This window comes from Orcinus orca, chromosome 7 (assembly GCF_937001465.1).
Source record: "Orcinus orca chromosome 7, mOrcOrc1.1, whole genome shotgun sequence".
In the NCBI taxonomy this organism is placed as follows: domain Eukaryota; kingdom Metazoa; phylum Chordata; class Mammalia; order Artiodactyla; family Delphinidae; genus Orcinus; species Orcinus orca.
In genome coordinates this window covers 63,985,202-64,008,235 of record NC_064565.1, presented here as the reverse complement: position 1 = coordinate 64,008,235, position 23,034 = coordinate 63,985,202, and the positions used below count along the sequence as shown (strand labels likewise).

At 36.9% G+C, this 23,034-nt stretch overlaps 1 long non-coding RNA gene across 1 annotated transcript; it reads right to left on the bottom strand.

Annotated features, from left to right (window-relative positions):
- Positions 1–2,041: 2,041 nt before the first annotated feature.
- Positions 2,042–20,261, bottom strand: LOC125964953 (uncharacterized). The gene is made up of 2 exons (XR_007478300.1): positions 13,773–20,261; positions 2,042–11,571 (listed from the first exon to the last, which is right to left on the bottom strand). It is a non-coding gene; the product is annotated as an uncharacterized LOC125964953 (long non-coding RNA).
- Between the last annotated feature and the right edge of the window lie 2,773 nt (positions 20,262–23,034).

The window sequence follows — 23,034 nt, the reverse complement described above, 5'->3', positions numbered from 1 at the left end:
GTGATCCAAATACCTGCAATGGAGCAATGACTCAGGAGTGTTTATAACATTTGCTGTGAATGTTTACACTGAAAAACACAGTTTTCAATAACAATTGGCATCAAGAACTCAATAGTAAAAAGTGCCATATGGTATTACAGTCATTTGGTAGAAACAGGGACAGTGCTGCCTCATTTTAATCACCATTTACAGTCATTTTCTTGGGTTGAAAAAGAAATCCAATAACACCATATATAAAATTAAAGGTGACTATGACGTATCATTGAACATTTGCACTTTTTCTTAAATTTATTAGAAAACATAAGAAAAGTCCTTACGATGAGCCATTTTCATCTTACACACATTCTATATATCTTTATAGTGAGAAACAGAAGTCAATATTCTAAAAAATAGCCCTGCCAATTTGAAAAATGAAGTAAAGTTGAGTAATGGTGTGGATGGAAAAGTTTATTTAACTACAACCTCACCTAGATATGGAACGGAAGACTGCCTCAAGATCCCTATCCCATACAATGCGCGTTTTTATTTTTATCTAAGCACGATACAGTCCATGACTAAACATAATCCAATTTGATTTGTGTTGCCGTGGTTCTCCAAAGAACAAATCTGTGAAATTACAACATGTGAAAGCTTAACACAGTGATATAAAACGGCAGTGGCACGGTTCATATCTTAAACTGACAGACTGATGGTGATTATTGCAAGGACAATGCCCTGCATATGTCAAACGATTTGCAAATAATTTATGTCACCTTCCCCTCCATTATTGTTTTTGCAGAGGACACAAACTGTGTCACCAGTATTAAACTGTCTGCAGAAAGAGCCGAGCTCAGCTCTCTCCTCTGTGAGAACGCAGAGCCATCTGCACCCAGACAAACATGCACGTGGTCATCATTTGTCCAACATCTTACACAGTGTGAAGGTTTTTTACTTGAAATGCCAACCTGTGTGGCAGATGATGTATGTGTTTCCTCAGTCCTGTGATTACCGGGCCCGCGCCGCTGCGCCGCGCTCTCACCTCATCAGTTCCACAAGCTGCGCTCCAAGGTGCGTGAGGCATTTGCCGCAATATGGCTTCTGACACGCGCGGGGTGGAGGCGCTCTGGTGTGAATACCCGACTCCGGATTTTGTTCCAATCAGGGTCAAAGTCTGACCCGCAGAAATTAGTGTGGGTAGGGATTTAGGACTCAAAAACAGCGATTTAAAAACTGGAATGAATATATTTTGATAAAGGGGAAAGCAAAGGGCACTCTTGCTATCCCCTGGTTAACTACTGTGTCAAATGCCTCGGGAATGGCCTTTGTTTTGTTCCTTTGGAAGAGAACAAGGTGTAAGGTATACTTGAAATCCCCGGTGGTAAACCAAACTGGCTACACCTACAACCAGAAGGTGTGATTAGTTTTAGGGATTTGCTACAGACAGGAAGTAGAGGGAATCGTCATCCCTGCAGGCTCTCTCACACACACAGACACACGGTAAGAGTGAGATCGTAAAACATAATTTCTAAACTATTCAGATATCTTTTCTTTTAAGAGCTCTGCAGAATCCAGACACTCGATTCAAGGCAGAATACAGCATTTGCCTCTGTTTTTATCAGGGAGGGAGAGGGAACCACAGAGGAAGAGAACTAAGAAGTTTAAAGATTGTCCCAAAGGGATCCGTTTAGACATCAAATAGCTTTTACAAAACCACACATTTTGATGAGTGAAGTGTAAGTTCATCAGAAACAAATGGATTTACTTTCCTATAAAATTCACGTGGACATAAAATATCTCCCCAACCTCCCTCTTTCAGTGATGGGTGGGCAGCAGGGAGGGGGAGAAGCACTAAAATCAGACATGATATTTAGCTCTTGTCCTCCACCATTTATCAGATTTGGACATAAAAAAGTTTTCTAACATGAACATTGAAACTTCGACCAAAAGTACCTAATTTTAATTTAAGAAAATAATCCCTCAAAACTTTGTTTGATTTTTTTTTTTTTTTTTTTTTTTTGCAGTACGCAGGCCTCTCACTGTTGTGGCCTCTCCTGTTGCGGAGCACAGGCTCCGGACACACAGGCTCAGCGGCCATGGCTCACGGGCCTAGCCGCTCCACGGCACGTGGGATCTTCCCGGACCGGGGCACGAACCGATGTCGCCTGCATCGGCAGACGGACTCTCAACCACTGCACCACCAGGGAAGTCCGCTGACGCTACTTTTTCTTTCTCCACATCTGATTAGCTATCAGCCCTGTAAGCTTTTCCTTCCACACTTTTCTCAGATCTGCCCTCTATTTCCTTTTACTTGGTGACCTTCCTAATCCAGGTCTCTTACCTCAATTTAAATTAATGAAACGGCCTTTCATTTTTGCCTCCTAGCTACAGGAAGCATCCAACACCTCACTTCCTGATCAAGCTGGCTCAACAGCCAATTTAATCATATCTTATTTTTCTCTCCAATTACAATAACACTTTGGATTTGTGGAATGCTTCATAATCCACAAAGCACTTTCACATTAATTAATTTGTTTGATCGTCACAACAAGCCTGTGAGGTTGGCGGAACGGGTATTCACATTTCTGTTTTGTAGACCAGGAAGCTAAAACTTGGAAGGGGAGTGACTTGACTGAAACCATGTACAAAGCTACCAACTGCAGCCAAGCGTCCAACTCAAGTCTTTTTGACTCCAAGCCTGGAGCAATTTCCATTATACCATTCTGTGTAGGATGACTGCACATTGCCTAAATGTCAAAATTTCTTAAGTGCACTCAAAGTATTTTGTAATCTAGTACAAATTTACATTTATAACTTCATCTTTCATGGCTATCCTAGAGAAACCTTCTGATCCAACCACATTGATTTACCTACTGTCCATGAACTTGCTGGGCCCTTTTTACTCATACTGTGACCTTCTAACAAAAGTTTTCCCCTATTCAAAATCTACCTACCTACATTTAAAAATGTAATTTAGTTGACCTTCTCCATGAATCTTTCCACAATCATTCTATTAAATGTTTATAATTTTTCACATGTTTAAACTCAGTGTCATTTCTTGAATACTTAACTATGTATTACCATGTCCCTTCTTAAATTGTTGCTTTTTTGTACTCTCATTTAACTTTTCACACATCTTTGTCTCATCTACCCATATAGATTATAACCTTTTTGACAGCAGGCACTATGTCTATCTTTGTACCTCCTTCAGAACCTAACAAATGCAATATTAAAATGTTCAACAAATATGTTTAATTGAATTGAATTCATTTTGATTGAGTTTTGTTAGTAGATGGTTTTTAGTCTTGGAATTTCCATTCTGGCATTATAATAGGATTCCATATACAGATATCCTGACTACCCTCTTTTAGATACTTTCAATCTAATTTGATATATTCTTTTAAATTTTATTTTAAATACTATATTATTAATCATCATTAAATGAGGAGTTTAAAATAAAGTAACCTTTTTCTTGGCCTCTTCTGGAAATCAAGTTTTCATGTGACACATTATTTTCTGATTAGGTTTACACAGAGATGGTGTTCACTGACTCCTATTAGAAAACCACTTGAAACAACTTCACTAGGAGAAATGTGTCATTAATCAGTGGTAATTATCAAATATATTGTAAAGCTCTGATGGCATACCAAATGAAAAGAACATAAACCTACATTTTGTTTATTCCTTTGTATATTTTTAATCATTTTAGGATAGTTTTAACACAAGCATAAATATAATAAAGTTCAGAATTTCAATTTGCCATTCAGGATAATTTTCCTATTGTTTGAAAATATAAATGACAAATTTCTCAAGGCTTTCTCTACTTACTAAAATGCATCTTCTGAAAAGTCAATCATTTTAATCCTGGCTTATTTGCATTGATTCAGTCCTTAGCACACTTTTAAAGCTCTAACATCAATTGTCTACCTAGAATAACACTTATTTTACATAACATTCTCTCATCTACCTTCTTGTACATAGGGAGTATAACAGCTGTTGTAACATCCTTATGTACTAATTCTGTCACCTCTGTCATTTCTGGGTCTACTTCTACTGACTAATTTTTCTCCTCATGTTTCTTTGCATGCCTGGTAATTTTTTCTTGCAGGCCAGACGTTGTGAACTTTACATTATTGGGTGTGGGAGATATTTATGTTAAGGTTTTGTTCTGGGATGCAGTTAGTTATTTGGAATTAATTCCGTTCTTTTGAGACTTGCTTTGAAGCTATAGTAGGCAGGTCCAAACAGTCTTCAGTCTAAGTCTAATTTGGCCCTAATCCCCTTCTGAGGCAATGCCCTTCTGAGGACTCCATTTGATCCCCATGTTTACCAGGTAATCTTTCCAGTCTGAACTGGTGGGACCACAAGTTCTTTGCAGCCCTCCATGAGCTCTAAAGATTGTTCTGCTTGTTGTTTTCCAATAGTTTTTTTCTGAGTCTTGGTAGTTTCTTCATACCCTTGTGATGATCAACACTCAGTTGAACACTAGAAGTGGAACCCTCTACAGCTCTCCAGAGTTCTCTCTCTGTGCAGTTGGCTTATCACCAGTACTCTGCTTTGTGAATTCTAACCACCTTGGCCTTCGTGAACTCTCAACTCTTGTCTTCTCAACTCAGGGAATCTACTGAGCTCTGTTAGGGTTCCTCTCTCCTTTGCTGCAGCGTGGAGTTGCTGTCTAGGCAGAAGCGGGGGTAAGTGAAGGTTCACCCTGTGTTTCCCTTTCATGCAAGGATCACTGTCCTGAACTGACTATTGTTTCACGTCTGAAAACCATTGTTTCATCTATTTTGTCTGTTTTCTTTAGCTGTTTAAGGCAGGAAAATAAATCCAGTCCCTGTTACTCCCATAATGACTGGAAGTGGAAGCTCTTAGATGGCATTAATGAAAAGTAAAGATTACTCTAGAAGTCAGAGTAAAAATGAGTTTTTCTTATTTGGAGTTGTGAAAAAACAAAACAAAACAAAACCTAACGAACAGAAATGAAACTTTACCCTTTCTAAAATAAGCCCTTCAGAAATGGTATTTAGTTCAAAGTAGAAAAAGTAAAATACATTGATGTTTATAGTAAAGTCTTTAATTTATACATGTATGAGGAGATAATTCAACATTTAAAAGGTTATTTACCTAACCTCTTTTGAACTCAGTTTAATTTCTTAATGGTCACAAAAATCATTGCTTTGATAGCCAGAAATATTTCCTAATGTACTATTAAAATATAAAGTATTGGTCCATTTGTGTTATTTGGTAGCAAAAAGCAAAAAATAATGTGACTGGCTACACAAGTCTGTTCATAGTAAAAAAAGAAAAAAGTGAGGGAGAATGGAGAAAGGGCAAGAAAAGGAAGGAATGAAATAAACAGAAAAATTGGTCTGAGCAAGCTGGTACTTTTTTTCTTACATGCCCCACTTTGTATGGGTAAGACCAGATAATGAGTAGCACTTTTTCTTTGTAACAATTCATTAATCAGAGAAATGATCCTTGCTAGTGTTCGGATGTTTTACTTAATTTGATACCTCTGGCCTGCTGCCCCACTAGTGCCAAAATTATTATTTCTCACCCAGCAGGTGATAAATAACAACTTCAGTCCTGATTAATACCATGAATCCTTCAACCTGACTAATGCAAAAAACTTGAGACCTACAGAACAAGAGGGTGATAATTGTTGTGAGAACTGTTGAAGCTCTGCTCAGCTTGTGAGGAAAGAAAGCCACAGGAAATGAAGCATTTGCTAGCAGTCCAGCTGATCCTAAGAGGCTTCATTAAGCCCATCTCAGTGACATTCACCATTTGAATACCAGTGCTAGATATTCTCCCACCCAACACTAAGTTTTAAGTATCTTCAGAGAAAAGAAACCACTAACTCATTTTTGCATACATTTAAATATTTATTGAATGGATGAATAAATGGATAGATGAATAATACATGAGAAAAGAGAATTCTTGCCCAAGTACTCGACATTGTAATATGGGTCATTTGAGAACTACATATGGTTATCTCTTGTCATTTCTCTAATAATGCAATTGTGCACAAATGTAGTTTTGCTAAAACCCACAGCAAAATTAACATTCTCTGCTGGCAAAAAGAAAACTGTTAGCAATGGCCAGTAACTAAAGCCACATGGTGCCATCAACTCGATTATGATCATTTAGCACCGGATACCAAGGTAGTATACCCGTCATCCTCAGTTAGGCAGATGGTAAGGGGAATATGTATTGTTTGAAAAGCTTCCCAGGATATTCCTTGCCTCTTAATTGAGAAACTTCTTTCAATGGTACTATATATTTTAAGTCACAAGTCAATGGATTCATAATGGTGTCAACCAGTTAGTTGAACGTGGCCTAAAGACATATTTGCTTGGCAGGCAAGTTGTTTTAATTTCTTTATGCTATTTAAATGCCTTAGTCAGAGGGATGCGTTCTCCAGTTTTGCACAGCCTCCACCATTCTCTATTGTCTTAATATCCTGTCCAGCTCACTCATTCTGACTTCCAAACTGAGTTTATGATCCCTAGCTAAATGGAAAGATATAAATAACAACAACCAAGGGAAAAAAAAAAACTGAGAAAGTAACCTGGATCAAGATATGTGGCTAAATATATCCAGAGATTTTTCAAGAATCACAAATTATCTAAGCATCAATTTCTTCAGTTAAGAAATATTTTACCTCTGCCCTACCTAAACAAGCAATGCCTGGCATGGTATCAAGATCTCTTGAAAATTGCACAATGTTATAAGTGATATGGAAACACAGAAGAGCAGAATGTAACCCAGCCTAGATCTCAGGATAACTCTTAAGAATAGTTTAGCCAAGGTTTGAAATAAATGGAGAAAGAAACAGAATGAAACAAGAACCCTCTTCCCTCAGTAACCAAACATCTCATAACGCTTAATAAGAAGTGAAGAGGGCTTCCCTTGTGGCACAGTGGTTGAAAGTCTGCCTGCCGATGCAGGGGACACGGGTTCGTGCCCCAGTCCGGGAAGATCCCACATGCCGCAGAGCGGCTGGTCCCGTGAGCCATGGCCGCTGAGCCTGCGCGTCCGGAGCCTGTGCTCCACAACGGGAGAGGTCACAACAGTGAGAGGCCCGCGTACCGCAAAAAAAAAAAATAAATAATAATAAAAAAAAGAAGTGAAGAAAAGTACCTTAAATTGAAATTCTAGACTATTGATTCATCACTGATTTTCTCTTTAAATGAAAATATAAAATCTAAATAAATTAAATACAAATAATATAAATTGAATTGGTAGTCAAAAATCTACTCCTCCCCCAAATCCAATAACCTTTAAGAATGACAATCCCTATAAGTTTCAGAGAACAGAGTGTCATCTAATTCATAACTTTATATCAACTTTATATAGGTACAATTTGCATAGAATAAAATGCAGTTTGATGAGTTTTGACAAATGTATACAACTTATAAACAAAATCAAAATATATAGAATTTTTTCATCCCCCCCCCAAATCTCCCTTGTGCCCCTCTGTATTCCAGCAAAAACAAAAACCCCCCAAACCCAAAATACCTCACCCCAGGCAACCACTGATGTGCTGTCAATATAGGTTAACTTTCCCTATTCTAGAATTTCATATATCCATACATAGAGTATGTATGTTCACTTCTGGCCTCTTACCTTCAGCCTACGTAATGGTTCTAAGATTCATCCAGGGTGCTGTAAGTCATAGTACTCTGTCCCTTTTACTATGAGTAGTATTCCATTGTTTGAATAAACCATAATTTGTCGATTCATCTGTGGATGGAATTTGTTTTTTTTTTTCAAACTCCAGGCTATTATGAATTCAACTGCTATGAACATTCAGGTACAAATCTTTATATGGACGTGGTTTCATTCCTCTAGGGCAAATACTTAGAAGTGGATTTGCTCAATCATACAGTAAATGCATATTTAAGAAACACAGTTTTCCAAAATGCTTGTACCAATTTATACTCCCACTAACAGTGTGTGAGAATTCCAATTTTTCTACATCTTTGTCAACACGTGGTAATGTCAAACTTTCCAATTTTAGCTATTTTAATAGGTGTGTAGTGATATCTTGTGGCTTAATTTACTTTTACCTGATGGCTAATGACATTAAGCTTGTTTTCATGTATTTATTGGCCATTTATATCTTTTCTTTTGTATAATGTCTGTGTTATGTCTTTTGCTCACTTCTTAACCTGGGTTGTCTTTTTATTAATTTCTAAGAGTTATTTATCTGTTCTGGATAACAAGACTTTTATCAGATATATTATTACAAAATATTTTCTCCATCTGTGGCAAGCCTTTTCATTTTATAAAGTGTCTTTGGAAGCGCAGAGTTCTAAATGAAGTCCAATTTTTCAATATTTTTTTTTCGTAAGTGCTTTCTGTGTCCTATCTATAAAACCTTTGCCTACCCAAGGACACAAAGATTTTTCCCCAGTGTTTTCTTCTAGAAGTTTTAGAGTTTTAACTTTTACATTTAGATCTATAATACATTTTGAGTTGTTTCTTATGCTTGAGGTAATATTGGGGTTTTTTTTCCATATGATATTGAGTTGTTCCAGAATCATTTATCTAAAAACCTATCTATTCTCCCCTTTGAATTATCTAGGGTTTTATTGGTTTTCTCTATCTTGTCTCTGTTTTCTATGTCATTTTGGGTTTACTTTCTCTATTGTTTGTCCATTTCCGATTTTATTGATTTTCATTCTTTGTTATTTCCTTCATAGTACTTATTGGGGGTTAATTGCTCATCTTTTTCTGGATTCTAGAGATGGAAGCTGAGATAGTTGATTGTAAACTTTTTTCCTTTTCTAATATAAGCATGTACAGCTATAATTTTCCAACTAGGCACTGCTTAAATTAAATCACATGAGCTTGGATATATTTTCATTATTCCTAAATTCAAAACATTTTCTAATATCCTTTGTGATTTCTTCCTTGACCATGGGTTGTTTTGAAGTGTTTTGTTTAATTTCCAAATGTTAGGGGGTTATCCATGACCTAAATTTACTCGGAAACTATTTGTTGAGCACCTGCCATATGCTCAACAAGTTAGTAAGTTTCTGGAGATACGGGACAGGAAAATAGCAGATCTTCATCCTGACTACTTAACCTTGCACAGTCCCTGGCAAATTAAAGGTGTTTACTGAATGAATGAATATAAGCACTTTGGGGGAATGTACAAATGAAATGTGATTAGAACTTAACTCTCAAGAGTATTAATCTAGTGATGAAGAATATGATTGATACCAAGGGACAAAGACTACATGGGTATTCAAGAACTTGCCAAAATAATGCTTCTTGTGCTAATGAGAAATTCAGCACTTCTAAATTCTCCAAGGGAACAGATAATGGATGCCTAATCTGATACTGCTTTTAGTTGGAAAAAACTTTTAACATCACATAGTCAAATGACTGCCAATAAATGATACAGTAGATCTACCCCGTATGAATAATGTGTTAAATTCTTGTTTACACAATTATAGCCTTATATGCAGGAACACATCATAGACTGTTAACTAACTTTCCAGTCTATTTAAAAAATCAGGGACTTCCCTGGTGGCACAGTGGTTAAGAATCCACCTGCCAATGCAGGGGACAGGGATTCGATCCCCGGTCTGGGAAGATCCCACATGCCACAGAGCAAGTAAGCCCGTGCACCACAGCTACTGAGCCTGTACTCTAGAGCCCCTGAGCCACAACTACTGAAGCCTGCGTGCCCTAGAGCTTGTGCACCGAAACTACTGAAGCCCGCACACCTAGAGCCCGTGCTCCGCAACAAGAGAAGCCACCGCAATGAGAAGCCCGCTCACCGCAACGAAGAGTAGCCCCTGCTCTCCACAACTAGAGAAAGCCCACACGCAGCAATGAAGACCCAATGCAGCCAAATAAATACATAAATAAGTAAATAAATAGTCAACTATCATAATAAACAACTAGCTAGTTGGAGAAAGATCTTTCCTATTTAAAAGCCTAGAAATTTTTAAAAATTCAATTGACTTAATTTAATTAATTAGCTTTGTCTTTTCATTTTGAAACTCCATGTATGGTCAATAATGAGACTCTCTTTTTTTTTTCTCATGCACTTTCTTCTTGTCTTTCAGTTTCCCTGTTTGTGATACAAATTCTCAATGATATCCTTAAGTACATATCTTGCTTATTCCAACAGAAAAAAGTAAAGAGAACTGGGAATTCAAACTAAATATTTACAATAAAAAGCTAAAAACAGCAATATCCTTACTGTTTTATTTTTAATGCTCTCTGGTTTTATAGGAGTGAAACATTACACTGATGAAAGTACATTGTATTAAACTCGGTAAGCCAACATTTCTGATTAAAATCCCATAAAATTAGTCATTTTTCTGGTCTAAGCTATATTATAGTCTTTTATACATTATTTTTAAAATAACTTTTGTTTAGTTTTAAAACCTAGGCAATGAAAAACAATAAGGAGCTAATCCCCCAGAAACAACTTTGTGCCTATAAATGGTATTTCTTTTGAATGTATGATTAAACCAAAATGAAATAATTACATGTTCAACATTAACAAAATACACATGTTATGTGGGCACAGAGAGATTTAAGTATGCTCTTCCCTCCCCAGTTTCAACTAAATAATCACTGAAAGTTCACATATTAAATATTTGGGTGTGAAATGCACAAACATATTGAATAATATCTAACACACCAAACTTGGGACATTGATCTAATACTCAGTATAAATTAACAATCCATCACCTAAGATATTAGGTAATATTTGTAATTTGGTAAAGTTTTCAAAATACTTAGTAAATACAAAGGGTATGATTGTTTTTTAAGGTGTAGCCTTTTACTCTCTCTCACTAATGGAGGAAGTTAGGACTCAGGAGGGAGAAACATTGTTTTTCAAATTAGAATCAATATTTTTTCCTCCAATACGATCTCATCAAGTAGGCAGGTGAGGATAAAATGAATACTTTATACCTTTAGTGTTTAAATAGAATGCGAGCAAATCAAATAAGCTATGTTTTAGAACTTTATAAATATTAATAATTATGATGTATCTAGCATTCTAGCAATAGATATAATCAATTGGCACTAAAATTCTTCATTCTAATTATAACTGATTTTCATAAAAATAACCTGAAGCATTATAATATCCTAGAATACCTTCTGCTTCATTCTGAGTAATTAAGTTATGCCTGATGCTATTTCACTATTAATTACATCCTACTGCATTTTAATGATTTGAAAACTGAAAATCCATGTAACAAGCAATACTGTAATTTACCATAATAACAAAAGTTAGTGTAACATTTCTGGACAAAATTTCAAATTGGAATTTAGTATGATAAGTATGGCATTTCTAATCAGCGAATTCATAAAATTCTGTTGGACCAACTGGCTAGCCATTTGTATGAATAGGTAAATAAATGAACATACAAATAATAAAGCCAAATCCTTAACTCTCTCAATTCTTGCCTCAAGATAACTTCCAGTTAGACCAAAATAAGCATACAAATCAAGCCATAATAAAAAAGAATATATGACAATACATTTAAAAAAGTTTAACTTACTTCTGGAAAAAATGAAGTCAAAAGCAAATGGCAAGCTGAGGACAAAGATCCACAATACCTATGAAAACAATGGGTTAATTTATGCATGATACAAAGATCACATGTAAATCAATAAGGAAAAGAAACAATCTAATTGACAATGAGCAAAATTAGACATTACAAATAACTAATAAAGATATGAAAATATGTTTAATCTCACTTATACAGAAATACAAAATGAAAGAGTAATGAAATACTACTTTTCAGTTAGATTGGCAAATATTTAAATGTTTCATGGTGAAACACAGTTTTGTGTGATGTGAACTGATATAATTTAGCTATATGACCGTGAACAAATTTCTTAATCTCTCTGTGCCCCCTTAGTTTTCTCATCTCTAAAATGGGGATAATATTACATCATAGGGTTATTGAGAAGAACACATTATTTAATATCTGTAAAGAGCTTAGAATAATGACTCACATCTGCAACTACTATAAGTCTTTACTAAATAAATACACTTTTAAAAATTAAGACTTTGTTTTTTAGAGCAATTTTAGGTTCACAGCAAAATTAAAGGGAAAGTACAGAGATTTCCCATATATTCCCTGCCCCCAAGTATGCAGAGCTTCTCCACCATTATCAGCATCCCTCACCAGAGTGGTACAACTGTTACCACTGATGAACCTACAATGACACATCATAGTCACTCAAAGTCCACTGTTTGCAGTTCATTCTTGGTATTATACATTCTTTGGGTTTGAACAAATGTAAATACACATTTTTAGAAGGATAATTTGACAACGTATACTCTTAAAATTTATCAAAAGCAAGAAACATATATGCTTTCACAAAAAATTTCCATTAAAAAATTTCCCCTTCAGAAATATTTACATATTTTAAGATATATGTTCAAGAATGTTTACTACAATATAACATATGTACACTGTAAACCACCTAAATCTCTTATTAATAAGGGTGATAAACTACTTATGGTACACCTTCATATAATGAAACATGTAACCACTGAACACGTGTCCACAATATTCTACCCTATAGCCCATAAACTGTCAGAAAAGATAAGTATTTTAAAAGAATATATCTATAGCAACAGTGGAAAACAAACAAACAAAAAGGGCTACCAGAGAGGCAGAAATTCTGAAGAAATTGTGCTTTAAAATATAATGCAGGGGCTTCCCTGGTGGCGCAGTGGTTGAGAGTCCGCCTGCCGATGCAGGGGACATGGGTTCCTGCCCCGGTCCAGGAAGATCCCACATACCGCGGAGCGGCTGGGCCCGTGAGCCATGGCCGCTGAGGCTGCGCGTCCGGAGCCTGTGCTCCGCAATGGGAGAGGCCCCAACAGTATGAGGCCCGCTTGCCGCAAAATAATAATAATAATAATAATAATGCAGATGGCATAAGATTTACACAGAAATAAGTTTGGAGGAAACCAAAGCTCCAAGTAGAAGCAGAAGGTTATCACAAAAAATGGCAACAGTCCAAGGAAACTCCGCTGGTAGGTACCACCGTATTATACAAATTGCAGGAAGGGATTTTAGGTATTCAAGTGATTAATTAGGAAAATTAATTCAGAGCACCTTGGCTAATGGGGCTCTCCTCCATCTCCAGCTTTGGCTAAGAAAGAGGTGCTCAACAGCAATATAGTATTTGCTCTCAGAATGATGTAGTGAACATAGATCTGAGATTAGAGAGACAGTGAAGCACACAAGTAACAACTAATCCCAAGAATGAGGAACAACACACTCACAAACTGCCACCAAACTCTATTTAGAAGCACATCATGGAAAATGAGAAGAACCAGACAAGGTAATATAACTAGCACCCACAAAGAAATGTGTAGCAATTCTCAAAAACAAAGAAAGACGAGCAGACAATGAAGAATTGGCAAACATATAAAGAAAACCAATTCCATGAGAGAAAAACACCCAAATTCAACTGAAAACTGCATCCCAGAACAAAGCTCAAGAATATTCATAGGGGGTTTCCCTGCTGGCGCAGTGGTTGAGAGTCTGCCTGCCGATGCAGGGGACACGGGTTCCTGCCCCGGTCCAGGAAGATCCCACATGCCGCGGAGCGGCTGGGCCCGTGAGCCATGGCCGCTGAGCCTGCGCGTCCGGAGCCTGTGCTCCGCAACGGGAGAGGCCACAACAGTGAGAGGCCCGTGTACCGCCAAAAAAAAAAAAAAAAGAATATTCATAGGAATACAAAAATATGCACACCCCCAAAAGACAAAATTACCAATATCTGACATCAAAAGTTACCAAGTATGGGGCTTCCCTGGTGGCGCAGTGGTTGAGAGTCTGCCTGCCGATGCAGGGGACACGGGTTCGTGCCCTGGTCCGGGAAAATCCCACATGCCGCGGAGCGGCTGCGCCCGTGAGCCATGGCCGCTGAGCCTGCGCGTCCGGAGCCTGTGCTCCGCAACGGGAGAGGCCACAACAGTGAGAGGCCCGCGTACCGAAAAAAAAAAAAAAAAAAGTTACCAGGTATGCAAAGAAGCAGGAAAATACAACTTGTAACAAGGGGGAAAAAAATCAGTTTATATGCAACACAATATAAAACTTTCAAGAAGTACTCAAAAGAAAATCTAAATGAATGGAGATATTTACCATGTTTTAAGAGCAGAAACTCAATATTTTTAAACTGTCAATTCCCATCTAATTAATCTACAAGAAAAGGATCTTCCATTTTTATTTAACATTAACGTAGAGGTGCTAGTTACCACAATGTGACAAGTAAAAGAAACGAAAGTTTAAAAGAAACAAAATTGCCATTATCTAGGCATTATATTATTTTATCTATAGGAAACCCAAAAGGATCCTTAGAAAGATCATTAGAATAAAAACATTCAAAAGATTACTGGATAGATTTCATACAAAAGTCATGAACATTTTTTATATCAACAACTTAAATTTTTAATTGTTATTTATAATGGCTAAAAATAGAGTGAAAAAATAGAAACAAAATCAACCAAAGATGTTCAAAACCTCTATGGAGAAAAACCTTACTGAAGGACATTAAAGAGATATGTGGAAGCATGACACATTCATGAATATAAAGACTCAATTTTGTAAACGTAGTGATTCTTCCCAAAATGATCCAGAGATTCAATGTAAACACAATCAAAATTCTTCTTGTTTTTGATGGAATTTTAAAAGTTGATCCTAAAACTGACATTGAAGGGCAAAGGTCCAACTTCAATTTATGAAGATAAAGAATAAAATGGGGGATTTGCATTATCACATATCAAAATTTTATATAAACTATAGTAATTAAGAGAACTTGATTTTGATGCAAAGTAGGATAGCCATACATGGAATAGACCAATATAATAGAGTCATCATAAATTATCTCCAAAAAACTCTGTATAGAACACAGAAGCCAGGTAGACAGAGTTTAGTTTTTTGTAGAACAATTCTTCAAGCTAACCAGTTCTTGAAGAACTTGACTTTTTTTCTTTTCCTTAAGTTTTATATAGGAGTGCTATGCAGTTGAAAATTATACCTTTCTCAACATATCTGCTGTCAGTTTCCCATTGTCTTTCTCCACAAATTTCAACAAAAAGTAAACTGAATGTGCTTAGGAATTTCATAAAGTGTTCTTTGTGGTATTACCTTTAACATCTCATTTAAGGTCTCCACTCAGTTGGTAAAGTAGGCAAGAACTTACAAGGGGAACACTAAAATAAATACATGGAAATATTTTAACATCATACAATGGGTATAGTTTCCAGTTACCCGCTCTATGACACTGAGACCTACCATAACCATACTGGTTCACAAGCCTGTGTGCACTGGACTGATTAAAATACAGAAAGTAAACTAGCCACAAGGCTTTAGGAGTCACTTCCCATGGAAAAAAAAGTAAGGCCTTATTTTGGAGTCCCATGAATGAGAGGACTGTAAGACTGAAGCCTGACTTATACATAAGGATTGGGAAGGATGTCCTGTATAAACTAGGCACAAAAATCTCAAATCATGAAGGAAAAGATTGATCATCACTGACTATATAAAAATTGAGAACTTCTGTACATTAGAATACACCATAAAGGGAGTGAAAAGACAAACAACAAGCTAGGAGATATTTGTAACCCTTATAACCAAGTAGGCATTAATATCTATAATACAAATAGGACTCCCATAAATCATAAGAATAGGCAAACAACCCAACAGAAAAATAGGCAAAGCCACTAGGAAGAGTCATTTCAAAAAAAAAAAATGGAAGAAGAAAATGGCCAATAAATATAAATATGTACTCAGTTCATTGGTAATCTGGAAAATACTAACTAAAGCCCAAATGGAAAAAAAAATGTCCAATAATTCCAAATATCTGCAAAGTGGTAGATAAGTGTAAGTGTGTAAACTGGCACAAACATTTAGGAAAGCAATTTGGAATTACCTAGTGAAAGACACATACCTGACAACCCAGCAATTACACTCCTAAGTATATACCCTGGAAAAATTCTTACACATTTATATCAGAACATACGTACAGAACTGTTCATAAGCAGCATTTTTTTAACAGCAAAATTCCGTACACAGCCAAAATGCCCACTGACAACAGAACAGAGAAATAAAGTGTTGTATTTGCATATAAAAGAATACTATGTAATTAACCACTGCTAGGTGCAACAAAATGAATGAAAATTTTAAACGTAATATTGTGTGAAAGAAGAAAAACACAGCAGAATGCATATAGTATGATTCCATTTATAGAAATATCAAAAGTAAAAAATTAAATCACGGGAATGATTAACACAAAATTCAGGATAGCGGGAACCTCCAGTGGTAGAGCAAGGAGTTGGGATTAGATGAAAATAGTGTCAAATAGAGGTTTTAAGATACCAGTAATGTTCTATTTTTTAACCTAGGTGTGGATATAATCTACATAACAACAAAATATTTTTAAGAACATGTTTATATATTACATCTTCAAAAGCAGACTTACATGAACTTTTGGGCAACATATATTATAAAGTAAATAAAGCATATAAAAAAGAATGGGAGTACAGACCGCCCTGACTTGGTAACTGTTGAAGTGAGGTAGTGGTTCATACGTACATGGGAGTTCTTTTTATTTTCTCTTCTTTTTGTATGTTTGAAATTTTCCATAATAAAAATGCTTTGAATAGTCAGCACTTAAAATTCTTAATGAGCATTTCTTGCCTCAAGAGTAAAAAACAGATGGCGGAGTAGAAGGAGGTGTGCTCACTCCCTCTTGTGAGAGCACTGGAATCACAACTAACTGCTGAACAATCATCGACAGGAAGACACTGAAACTCACCAAAAAAATACCCCACATCCAAAGACAAAGGAGAAGCCGCAATAAGACGGTAGGAGAGGCGCAATCACAATAAAATCAAATCCCATAACCACCGGGTGGGTGACTCACAAACTGGAGAACACTTATACCACAGAAGTCCACCCACTGGAATAAAGGTTCTGAGCCCCATGTCAGGCTTCCCAACCTGGGGGTCTGGCGATAGGAGGAGGAATTCCAAGAGAATCAGATTTTGAAGGCTAGCAGGATTTGATTGCAGGACTTTGACAAGTCTGGGGGAAACAGAGACTCCACTCTTGGAGGGCACACACAAGGTAAGTGTGTGCAACAGGACCCAGGGGGAAGGAGCAATGACCCCATAGGAGACTGAACCAGACCTACCTGCTAGGGTTGGAGGGTCTCCTGCAGAGGCGGGGGATGGCTGTGCTCACCATGGGGACAAGGATACTGGCAGCAGAAATTCTGGGAAGTACTCCTTGGTATAAGCGCTCCCAGAGTCAGCCATTAGCCCCACCAAAAGGCCTGTAGGTTCCAGTGCTGGGTAGCCTCAGGCCAAACAACCAACAGGGAGGGAACTCAGCTCCACCTCTCATCAGACAAGCTGATTAAAGTTTTACTGAGCTCTGCCCACCAGAGCAACACCCAGCTCTACCCACCACCAGTCCCTCCCAACAGGAAGCTTGCAGAGCATCTTAGATAGCCTCATCCACCAGATGGCAGACAGCAGAAGTAAGAAGAACTACAATCCTGCAGCCTGTGGAACAAAAACCACATTCACAGAAAGACAAAATGAAAAGGCAAAGGACTATGTACCAGATGTAGGAACAAGATAAAACCCCAGAAAAACAACTAAATGAAGTGGAGATAGGCAACCTTCCAGAAAAACAATTCAGAATAATGATAGTGAGATGATCCAAGACCTCGGAAAATATAATAGAGGCAAAGATCGAGAAGATGCAAGAAATGTTAACAAAGCCCTAGAAGAATTAAAGAACAAACACCTAGAATAATTAAAGAACAAACAAACAGAGATGAACAATACAATAACTGAAATGAAAAATACACTAGAAAGAACCAATAGCAGAAGAACGGATAAGTGACCTGAAAGACAGAATAGTGGAATTCACTGCCACAGAACAGAATAAAGAAAAAAGAATGAAAATAAATGAAGACAGCCTATGAGACCTCTGGGATAACGTTAAAAGCACCAACATTTACATTATAAGGGTCCCAGAAGGAGAAGAGAGAGAAAGGACCTGAGAAAATATATGAACAGATTATAGTCGAAAACTTCCCTAACTGGGGGAAGGAAATAGCCACCAAGTCCAGGAATTACAGAGTCCCAGGCAGGATAAACCCAAGGAGAAACATGCTGAGACACACAGTAATCAAACTGACAAAAATTAAAGACAAAGAAAAATTATTAAAAACAATAAGGGAAAACGACAAGTAACATACAAGGAAACTCCCATAAGGTTAACAGCTGATTTCTCAGCAGGAACTCTACAAGCAAGAAGGGAGTGGCATGATATATTTAAAGTGATGAAAGGGAAGAACCGAAAACCAAGATTACTCTACCCAGCAAGGATCTCATTCAGATGTGACAGAGAAATCAAAAGCTTTACAGACAAGCAAAAGCTAAGAGAATTCACCACCACCAAACCAGCTCTACAACAAATGCTAAAGGAACTTCTCTAAGTGGGAAACACAAGAGAAGAAAAGGATCTACAAAAATGAACACAAAACAATTAAGAAAATGGTAACAGGAATATACATATCGATAAGTACCTTATATGTGAATGGATTAAATGCTCCAACCAAAAGACACAGGCTCACTGAATGGATACAAAAACAAGACCCAGGGCTTCCCTGGTGGCGCAGTGGTTGACAGTCCGCCTGCTGATGCAGGGGACATGGGTTCGTGCCCCAGTCCAGGAAGATCCCACATGCCGCGGAGCAGCTAGGCCTGTGAGCCACGGCTGCTGAGCCTGCGTGTCCGGAGCCTGTACTCTGCAACGGGAGAGGCCACAACAGTGAGAGGCCTGCGTACTGCAAATAAAAAAAAAGAAACAGAAACAATACCCATATATATGCTGTTTACAAGAGACCCACTTCAGACCTAGAGACAGATACAGACTGAAACTGTAGGGGAGGGAGAAAGATATTCAATGCAAATGGAAATCAAAAGAAAGCTGGAGTAGCAATACTCTTAAGAGATAAAACAGACTTTAAAATAATGTTACAAGAGACAAGGAAGGACACTACATAATGATCAAGGGATCAATCCAAGAAGAAGATATAACAATTATATATACATATGCACCCAACATAGGAGTACCTCAATCCATAAGGCAAATGCTAACAGCTCTAAAAGAGGAAATTGCCAGTAACACAATAATAGTGGGGGACTTTAACACCTCACTTACATCAACAGACAGATCATCCAGACAGAAAATTAATAAGAAAACACATGTTTTAAATGTCACAATAGACCAAATAGATTTAATTGATATTTACAGGACACTGCATCTGAAAACAGCAGATTACACTTTCTTCTCAAGGGCACATGGAACATTCTCCAGGATAGATCACATCTTGGATCACAAATCAAGCCTCAGTAAATTTAAAAAAATTGAACGAATCAAGCATCTTTTCCTACCACAATGCTATGAGATTAGAAATCAATTACAGGGGAAAAAACGTAAAAAACACAAACACATGGAGGCTAAACTATACGTTACTAAATAACCAAGAGATCACTGAAGAAATCAAAGAGGAAATTAAAAAATACCTAGAGACAAATGGCAATGAAACATGACAATCCAAAACCTATGGGATGCAGCAAAAGCATTTCTATGAGGAAAGTTTATAGCAATACAATCCTACCTCAAGAAACAAGAAAAATCTCAAATAAACAATCTAACCTTACACCTAAAGGAACTAGAGAAAGAAGAACAAACAAAACCCAAAGTTAGTAGAAGGAAAGAAATCATAAAGATCAGAGCAGAAATAAATGAAATAAAAACAAAACAATAGCAAAGATCAATAAAACTAAAAGCTGGTTCTTTGAGAAGATAAACAAAATTGATAAACCTTTAGCCAGACACATCAAGAAAAAGAGGGAGAGGACTCAAATGAATAAAATTAGAAAAGAAAAAGGAGGAGTAACAATGGACACCGCAGAAATACAAAGCATCCTAAGAGACTACTACAAGCAACTCTATGCCAATAAAATGGACAACCTGGAAGAAATGGACAAATTCTTAGAAAGGTTTAACCTTCCAAGACTGAACCAGGAAGAAACAGAAAATATGAACAGACTAATCACACATAATGAAACTGTGATTTAAAATCTTCCAACAAACAAAAGTCCAGGACCAGATGGCTTCACAGGTGAATTCTATCAAACATTTAGAGAAGAGCTAACACCCATCCTTCTCAAACTCTTCCAAAAACTGCAGAGGAAGGAACACTCCCAAACTCATTCTACAAGGCCACCATCACCCTGATACCAAAACCAGACAGAGATACTACAAAAAAAATTACAGACCAATATCACTGATGAATATAGATGCAAAAATCCTCAACAAAATACTAGCAAACAGAATCCAACAACACATTAAAAGGATCGTTGACCATGATCAAGTGGGATTTATCCCCGGGATGCAAGGATTCTTCAATATATGCAAATCAATCAATGTGATATACCATATTAACTAATTGAAGAATAAAAACCATATGATCATCTCAACAGATGCAGAAAAAGCTTTTGACAAAATTCAACACCCATTTATGATAAAAACTCTCCAGAAAGTGGGCAGAGAGGGAAGCTACCTCAACATAATAAAGGCCATATATGACAAACCCACGAAAACATCATTCTCAATGGTTAAAAACTGAAATCATTTCCTCTAAGATCAGGAACAAGATAAGGTTGTCCACTCTCACCACTATTATTCAACATAGTTTTGGAAGTCCTAGCCACGGCAATCAGAGAAGAAACAGAAATAAAAGGAATACAAACTGGAAAAGAAGAAGTAAAACTGTCACTTGTGCAGATGACATGATACTATACATAGATAATCCTAAAGATGCCACCAGAAAACTACTAGAGCTAATCAATGAATTTGGTAAAGTTGCAGGATACAAAATTAATGCACAGAAATCTCTTGCATTCCTATACACTAACAACGAAAGATCGAAAAGAGAAATTAAGGAAACAATCCCATTCGCCATTGCAACAAAAAGAATAAAAAACCTAGGAATAGACCTACCTAAGGAGGTAAAAGACCTATACTCAGAAAACTATAAGACACTGATGAAAGAAATCAAAGATGACATGAACAGATGGAGAGATATACCATGTTCACGGATTGGAAGAATCAATATTCTGAAAATGACTATACTACCCAAAGCAATCTACAGATTCAATGCAATCCCTATCAAATTACCAATGGCATTTTTTACAGAACTAGAACAAAAAATCTTAAAATTTGTATGGAGACACAAAAGACCCTGAATATCCAAAGCAATCTTGAGGGGAAAAAAACGGAACTGGATGAATCAGACTCCCTGACTTCAGACTTACTACAAAGCTACAGTAATCAAGACAATATGGTACTGGCACAAAAACAGAAATACAGATAAATGGAACAGGATAGAAAGCCCAGAGATAAACCCACATACGCACAGTCAACTAATGTATGACAAAGGAGGCAAGGATATACAATGAAGACAGCCCCTTCAATAACTGGGAAAACTGGACAGCTACATAAAAAAGAATAAAATTAGAACACTCCCTAACACCATAACACAAAAATAAACTCAAAATGGATTATAAAGACCTAAATGTAAGACCGGACACCATAAAACTCTTAGTGGAAAACATAGGAAGAACACTCTTCGACATAAATCACAGCAAGATCTTTTTTGACCCACCTCCTAGAGTAATGGAAATAAAAACAAAAATAAACAAATGGGACCTAATGAAACTTAAAAGCTTTTGCACAGCAAAGGAAACTATAACCAAGACGAAAAGACAACCCTCAGAATGGGAGAAAATATTCGCAAACAAATCAATGGACAAAGGATTAATCTCCAAAATATATAAATGGCTGACGCAGCTCAATATTAAAAAAAAACAAACAACCCAATCAAAAAATGGTCAGAAGACCTAAATAGACATCTATCCAAAAAAGAGATACAGATGGTCAAGAGGCACATGAAAAGCTGCTCAACATCACTAATTATTAGAGAAATGCAAATCAAAACTACAATGAGGTATCACCTCACACCAGTTAGAATGGGCATCATCAGAAAATCTACAAACAACAAATGCTGGAGAGGGTGTGGAGAAAAGGGAACCCTCTTGCACTGTTGGTGGGAATGTAAATTGATACAGCCACTATGGAGAACAGGATGAAGGTTCCTTAAAAAACTAAAAATAAAATTACCATATGACCCAGCAATCCCACTACTGGGCATATACCCAGAGAAAACCATAATTCAAAAAGACACATGCACCCCAATGTTCATTGCAGCACTATTTACAACAGCCAGGACATGGAAGCAACCTAAATACCCATCGACAGACGAATGGATAAAGAAGATGTGGCACATATATAAAATGGAATATTACTCAGCCATAAATAAGAACAAAACTGGGTCATTTGTAGAGACATGGATGGACCTAGAGACTCATAGGGAGTGAAGTCAGAAAGAGAAATACAAATATCATATATTAACGCATATATGTGGAATCTAGAAAAATGGTACAGATGCAGAACCCATTTGCAAAGCAGAAATAGAGACACAGATGTAGAGAACAAACGTATGGACAGGAAGGGGGGAAAGCAGGGGGAGGGGTGGTGGGATGAATTGGGAGATTGGGATTGACATATATACACTAATATGTATAAAATAGATAATAAGCATCTGCTATATAAAAAATAAATAAAATTCAAAAAATAAAAAGCAACTCAGATTTCCCATTTTAGAATGTAGAACGCTAAAAAGAGCATTGCTCCCCCCCCTTACAGTAATGACGAACACCATACAATCTGCAAATTCACCCTGGTTCTTGAACCCAGCAGCAGAGAGCTGAGGTTGCAGGGCCAACTAACCCAAAATCTAAGGAGAAAAGGGACATAAGCACTTGCTTACCTGAGACAGACACTACTGGACAACAGCAAGAACTTAGCTAATATTTTAAACTAATGGCTAAAGGCTGAGTGTGAGCTAACA